Below are 7781 nucleotides of genomic sequence, written 5' to 3' on the forward strand. Positions count from 1 at the left end.
TCGGGTTGGATTAGGTCAATTGGGTTACAAGTAAAAATGAATCGAGTTAAAAATGGTCAATTTAAATGGGTTGAAAACAGGTTCGAGCCAATAGGTTGCTGGAGGGTTAGTCAGGCCAATCGGTATTTTCACATAAAAAAATTAAAATTAAAAATAACCAAACTTTTAGAGAGAGTGAATAAAATCAATAAAGGAAAGGAATTGTACCTAATACCATTTGTGTATATATATATATATATATTTGGTTAAGTACTTACAATTATTATTATATTATTTGTGTTATTATTATACATGTAAAGGAAAAAAAAAAAAAAACCAAAACAAAAAAATATAAAGTTTTAGATATCCTTCTAATTCTAATAGTTTTGAGCATTATTAAAACTAGTGTGTAGCCCCGTACACATGCACGGGTACAATTAAAAATTTTAGAAGATGTTCAAATTATACATGGTATTAGTTTACACTTTTTTTAAACCATACATTTCTAAAATATGTAACGGTTTCTCATATATATATATATATATATATATTGTTAGGACATATGTGGAACATGTTATGAACATATGTCATTTAGTCTTGGCTTATCTTTTGGCAAAACACACTTTACTTGTATTTAGATAGATCTAGGATGTGTTTAATACTTCAAAGAATAAGAGTTCAAGTCCAAGTATTGAAGCCATGCAAATCTGTCTAAGAATCAAGTAAAGAAGTGTTGTTCATTAAAACTCGACAGATGTATCTATCGAGATTTAAAATGTGAAGCTCAACAGATAGCTCAACAGCTGTATCTATCGAGAATTATGAAAATCAGTTTTTCAGATATGTTTTTCACGCATATCCAAGCCATGTGTTTAGGTTTTCTTTTCTCATAACCCTAGACATATATAAGGATTATTTTAAGGGCCGTCTCACTTGATGAAACTTGATGCAAAGGTTTTATTCATGCATATTGTGACTGGAGACAATTTGCCCTAGTTCATCTTTCTCTTGAAGAAGCTGTTGCGTTTGTACACCGTAGGATTTTGTAACCAAGGAGCTTCTTGATCTTCATCGTCTGGATGAGCTAAAAAACTTTGCAGCTAACATCCTTCTCAAGTTGGTGTGTTAGTCACGTACTTGGATCCGTGCATCGATTAATTAGTCACGTATTGAGAGCCGTGCATTGAAAGGAGAGATTGTTACTACATTACAAGTTTAATTGTGTATTGGGGTAATGATTCAACTATAGGTTGGTATAATTCATTTACTTGTAATCGCTTGTTTTGATAATAATGGATTTTTAAGAGTGGTGACCTTAAATTCACCCGGTGAGATTTTTGTCTCGTAAATAAATTACCGTGTCAAATTTATTTTTCACTGCATTTAGTTATTTGGTAATTTGTTTGTGCTACCACACATATTGCATTAATTGACTTAATTAATTCACTTGACTAATTAATTGGTTAATTTACCCAATGGGTCAATACATTCTTGGCCTATCATATATATATATATATATATGATTTAAAATTTAATTGGTTTTTAACTCTTTAGTTTTTGTACTCAATAATTCACTTGCGACAAAAATAAAAAAACTTAGATGACGTGGCGAAAATTGGATTCCAATTGAAATCCAATTAAGAATTTAATTGGATTTGGTCTATTCAATTTTTATGCTCAACAATTCACTTGGCACAAAATTAAAAATTAAATAGGACACATGGCATAAAATTGAGAATCCAATTAAAATCTAGTTGGATTTTCTATCTACTTATCTATTAATATATATATAGTAAGTTACCAGTGTGATGCACAAATAATGTTGTAATGTTTTATGTAAGATGGTTTTAAAGAATGTTGTATATGTATTATAATACAATTTTTATAAAACTTTATTAGTAATGAGTTCCTCATAAAAAGTAACAATTATAATTTGCACACACATATCCATTATAATTATTCAATTGAAATAATGAGAAGAAAAAAAATACAATTTTGGAAAAATATTATAGAATAAAATTTTATATAGAATGTGTATTTTTCTTTCTCCTTAATTCTAAAAAAAAAAAACACATCCCAAACACCTACATGACAATGGTAGCAGCCTCTTAGATTTTTCTCTTTCATTCTCTTACAAATGTTTTGTCAATCTTAGGTCCTTTTTTTAGTAATGGTGAAATAATGCATTTTATTTAACAATCCATAACATTATTGTGTCTCTTTATCTCTCCCCAAGGCCTTATTTGGTTAGTTATATTAATCCTTAATATTTTTTCTTTAGTTTTTAATATAACCTACCTACTATCCTCAAAACACACCTTCTATAGACCAAACAATAATAAGTTCTAGGAAGCTTGCATGTAAAACACATGTAACAGTTCCTTAATTTTGCACCATTTTAGAAATTAAGTATGTAGGAACACAAAGTTATATTTAAAGTCCTAGTAATGCGTTCAGCAATGACCACAATAGATTTTCTTATATATTGAAATATAGTAATGTAATACTTGCAATTGACTAATTTATCCAAAGGAAAAAAAAAAGTAACTACACCAAAAATAACAATAATAATAAAAACAATAGGTAAGACGTTGCAATTGGGCCTTGGCTCAAGTGGTAGAGGGATGACTGATGAGATATCAGGCAGTACTTAGCTACAAATCTTGCTTAACAAACATATGTTGAGAGATGATGACCACTATTTTCCTTCCAACATTAGGTTTTTAGTTCCAAGCTACCAACTAGGATTCAAAGCAAATTCAAATTAGTAAATTACAAAATGCTTGACATGGGTTGAATAAGTTAGCTACAAAAGTTGGGACACCTGCAAGCATGTACGCCACACACACATATTGATACAAACGTATCTATTTATGAAATGTTCACATGTGAAGTCATTTAATCTTACCCATAGAAGATTGAAAGAAGCAATAAAAGATATTTCAAGATATAAGCAATAAAAGATATTTCAAGATAGACATGACACTATTAGCTTACTGCATCAACAAAACACATGTTCTCCAAATTGCAAACAACACGAACTCCCAAGTTCAGCAACACATGAAATGCCCCAACAAATTGGAAACTTTATATAGATGCAGCATCAAGGTAAAGAGTAGCATCTTCAATGTGCTCTGATATCCAAAGACAAAGGTGAATAAATAATATTAGAATAGATCAACTAAATATTGGACAAAAGTAATCACATGTCAAGTTAATACCATCACTAAATTCAAAGCAATTGCAATATTGAACTCTACTCAGTGCCTCTCAAAGGCAAATACAAAGCATGAACTTAAAAGTAGAAACGCATTCAAATACATGCATATTAAGAAAAAAGAAAACTACTTTTCAGCTAGACAAAAGCTATGTCAGTGATCAAGAAACTATCATTAGACTTGTGCTTATGCCCCTAGTAATAATGTGCCCAATAAGGATATCAAATTAAACACACAGAGAACAATGAAAGCATCATCACTCTGGGATAAAATTTGTCAAGTTACAACTTATAAGGCATCAACTGTTTCACAACCTTCACCAAATTCGTTTTGGTCTTCAACTTTGTGGTGTCTTCAACTTGAAGCACATAAATTCATTGAGGTGCCTTATAATTGGTCCTTGTCGCAAAAGACTAATCCCTATAGCCTAGGTGTCTCCTCTACTTTCCAAAGAAAATAACAAATGGACACTAAGAACAAAGAAGGCATCATCACAAACCTCTAACATATGCTTGTTAGATTTAAATCAGACTACATATATCCCAACTCTTTTTACAAAAATATTTTATATAGACATTTCAAAGAACTATTTAAAAACTTGAGACCAAGAATAAAATAGCTTTCACCTAACGCTATACATAAAATGGGTTGACAAAATATTGCAAATCAATTTTCATATTGGTTATCTCTAAAACAGGGAACATGAATTGGTGTGTGTCCTACTTGTTAGACATTAAGCTTGAGTCCAAGCTAAAGAGTGTCTATATAATCAGTTAAAGGGGGAAAGACCTTAGCTTTTCTAACTTGCCCACCCTTGCTCCTACTTTTTCACATAAAAGTACATTACATACCAGATCTTGTGTATAATGTAGGAAGAAATAAAAATGTCCACGAAATAGACCTGCAAAATGGAAATTTTACAAAGTTAGATTCTACAAAAAGAAGAAAACATTCAGGTATTTTATCAAACAATTTTCGTGCATGTAATAAAAAGTTTGTTAGTTAAGTCCACCCTAGCAGCAGCAAATTTTTTTGAGATAAGGGGGTGATTGGCAGAGAGACAAACAAATTAAACTTTATATAATAGAAAATAAACAAACCTTGAATTAGAAGGAGAAATCAATGTGACCAAAACATGCTCCAATTGAGTCAGGGAAAATAGCTGTGAGAAGAAGATAAAACACTCCAAGCAGAATGGCATCGAAGGAGTAAAATGCTTGAGTGTGATATATAATTGGTTGAAAGGATAAGGGAAAGTGGTTGGATTGAAGGCCAAAAGACCAAATACTGAAATCTCTTAATGCTTCTCTGCATTTATCACTTCAAATAATCAATGAATTTGGACTGGAACTCAAAGAAGTCTAAGAGTGCTGTCTGAGGGCAAGGTCATTGCTTTCATTATACTTGGGGGAGACTAAGTTGCCGTGCATAATCAAATTGCAAATGCGCTCTTGGTGCATAATAGGAATGTGAGTTTCTAATCTTACAGATCACCAATCACAAAACTTAACTACATTGACTTGCTAAGCAAAATTACAAACAACCATACAACTGTAATTTTCTTTTGGTCTTCATATAATAACTTCGGAATATTGTTTATCATTTGTTACAACAGAAAAGGCATTGAATGAGGTAAATAACATAATGAAATAGATAAATAGTACTTAAAAGAAGCACTAAAGAAGAATAAATTACTTTATAATTGTGTGCTATCTATTTTTTTTTCAGTAGTTCCATCTCCTCCCCACTGGAAACTTCAGGATCAATATAGCATAACTGGAAGTATAAAACTAAAACTGAATATCATGCCCACCATCAAATTGTAGTACATTGTCAAATTGTAGTGAGACCAAGCACCAAAGTTTACTAAAGACATATTACCCGATATTGTGGCTACTTCAGTTTGTGAATCCCTCTATTTATAAGCTTTTGCTACAGTGCTACCCATCATAAATCTCTTCCAAAATAGACCTTAAAAGTATAAGAGGATTAAGAAAACTAACAGAAGTAACTTCATATATTACACTATAATTTAGGTAAATCATATACTTCTATCATTCACAAATTTAGAAGAAAAAAAATCTCAATTGAGTTAAGTACCATATAAAGCCTTAAATTTACTGAATTTTCTCACGTGACTACATGACAGATTCTCTACTTACTTCTCAACTTACTGAAAGTCTGAAATTTCATGGTATTTAAATATCAGAAGGAATCCACAATTAGCAAAGTAAATTAACAAACATAATTGAAATTTGAAACAAACAAAAAAAACAAAACTTTAGAACTAGCTGCAATTCCTTTTACTATTGTTTTTTTTTTTTTCTCAGTACAAAACAGATTCCTAATTAACTTTCAAGAATGTAATACTACATGCAAAACCCAAAAAAAAAAAAAAAAAAAAAAAAATTTTTAAACACCGAAACCAAAGCTTAGGAATCTCTTAGAAAATTAATCTTTGCCAAAACTTACAAAGTAGTCAACTTTGTACAAAGAACATTACACTTTCAGATTTCACAATTTAAACCCATTAAAACCAAACATCAAAAACAACAAAATCAAGACTTAAATGTCTTTTTTTTTTCTTTTTTTTTTTTTAAATACCAACTAAAATCTACAAAGTAATAAACTTAGTACAAAGAAAGTTATACTATCAGATTTCAAAATCCCACAATTTCACTCACCCTAACCAAAATAAAAAATAAAAAACAAAATAAAAAATAAATAAAAAAGGTAAGAGGCCATTAAAACTAAGGCATGATTTTCATATTGTGAAGGTTTTTCCCTGATTTTAACAAACAACAAGGGTTATGAATCCAAATTCCTAAATTGACAGCATACCATAATGGAAAAGAATATTAGGAAAAGTAATTAGTACCTTTGCTTTGATTAGATTGGAGACTCTAGATTGTAGAAATATTCCACTTCATTTTTGCAGAAAAAGAATTTGAATGATTTAAATCCAAAAGAGAAGAATTCAAACAAACCGATTACCAAAATAATTTTAAAAAAATAGTCACATATCATAATTCCAATTTTCTTAACCCTACTTGCTGGAACCAAAATCCAACTGCAATTGTAAAAGTTGAAAACATATAACAGAACTAATTTAACTTTATATTTTGGGAAAAAAAAGTTAGAGAAAGAATAGTAACCCATAAAAATTCAGAGGGAACTCTTTTTAGTTGGCTTCATACTCCTACTTCTTTGTCTGGAAAAATCAAAAATCAAAAAGGTCGGTTTAGCGTAACTGGAAACAAAGATTTGTTGAGAGGAACCGGCCCCTCTTTCTTGATCAGAATCTTTGGAAACAAAGATTGAAGCGGATCAAACAAAATCTGTCATAGAACTAATCTAAAATAGATAAAAATTGAATAGAACATTGTTAACAATTAGTCATATGCAATAGAAAATTTTAAGAACTTAAAACAATTATTTTTTCCTATAATTTTAATCTAACATGAAATCAAAACATGCATAAAAGGAAATAAGAATAAGACATGAAGAAACAATAAATGCAGTAAGTATATGACAAATTGACAATCAAAATCAAATTAAAGAAATCAAACTTCTTCAATCTCCCTCTCTAATGGAAGGAGATGTCTATTTTTTTGTCCTCTAAATTGTATTTTAGAGTGTATTTTAGAGGGAAAAAGGTAAAAAAGGAAGATAGATGTTGAATCAAAGTCAATTCAATTAAATACCCAAACCTAAGACTATATCAACTCAATCGTTTAAAGCAATATTTAAAAAAAAAAATTATCGATAAAGGTTTCTGGTGGTCTGACTGGAAGATGTCAGATTTCTCTCATTACCAACGCTCTTTCCGAATAGCGAACTCACGTTCTCTCTTATTTCTCTGTCTTTGCCCTCTCCAAACCTAAATCATATATAACCCCAAATTTCAAAAAATCAAATCAAAACCTAATGTAACCCATATATACCTAAATAAAAATCAATCCAACCAAATTTCTCAAAACTAATTCATATTTCACACCGAGATCTAAGAAAAAAAAAAAAAAAACCCTTACTGGTGGTAGTTCTCTCTATGTCCATATCTCAATTACTGCGTGCATTACCGGTGCCAGTTCTGGTGGCATAAGTTTGGCAAGGAAACAAACGACGGCGGGAAAATGATGGTGATGGCCGGCCGTACGAACTCTGTCTCCTTCTCATCTCTGTATCACAAGTTTTTTTTTCTCCTTCTCTATCTTTGTATTGCAAGCGTAACAATATTTTAACCAGTTTATTTTATTTATTTTTTCATATATTGAGAAAAACGGTGTTAAGAACAGACGGTGTTAAGAACCAGTTTATCTTTCATGTAAATAACTCATATTCTGTATCCAAAAAAAAAAATTATAATAATAATAATAAAATAAAAAGAACTCATAGTCAGAATGCTTTTAATTACAAATTTACAATTTGAAAGAAAGATAGATTCTAAAGAGCACCAAAAAGTATATTTATTAAATTTACACCCTTCATATACAGAATTCACAAATGATATGATTTTTTTTTTGACATTTTCTTTTACATTAGCTTTTTTGTGCAGGTTAGAGTCTAGACTTAGTGTTAGTAACT

General features: G+C 30.2%; 1 long non-coding RNA gene across 3 annotated transcripts; it reads right to left on the reverse strand.

The window, feature by feature from the left end:
* Positions 1-2439: 2439 nt before the first annotated feature.
* On the reverse strand, positions 2440-7446 carry LOC111986072 (uncharacterized). Of its 3 annotated transcripts, XR_010627382.1 has the most exons (4): positions 7229-7446; positions 5079-7077; positions 4893-4973; positions 2440-4098 (listed from the first exon to the last, which is right to left on the reverse strand). It is a non-coding gene; the product is annotated as an uncharacterized LOC111986072 (long non-coding RNA). The 3 variants fall into 3 exon arrangements; XR_010627381.1 differs by lacking the exon at positions 4893-4973; XR_010627380.1 differs by having other exon boundaries at positions 4893-7077.
* Between the last annotated feature and the right edge of the window lie 335 nt (positions 7447-7781).

This window comes from Quercus suber, unplaced genomic scaffold (assembly GCF_002906115.3).
Source record: "Quercus suber isolate HL8 unplaced genomic scaffold, Cork oak 2.0 scaffold_1156, whole genome shotgun sequence".
In the NCBI taxonomy this organism is placed as follows: domain Eukaryota; kingdom Viridiplantae; phylum Streptophyta; class Magnoliopsida; order Fagales; family Fagaceae; genus Quercus; species Quercus suber.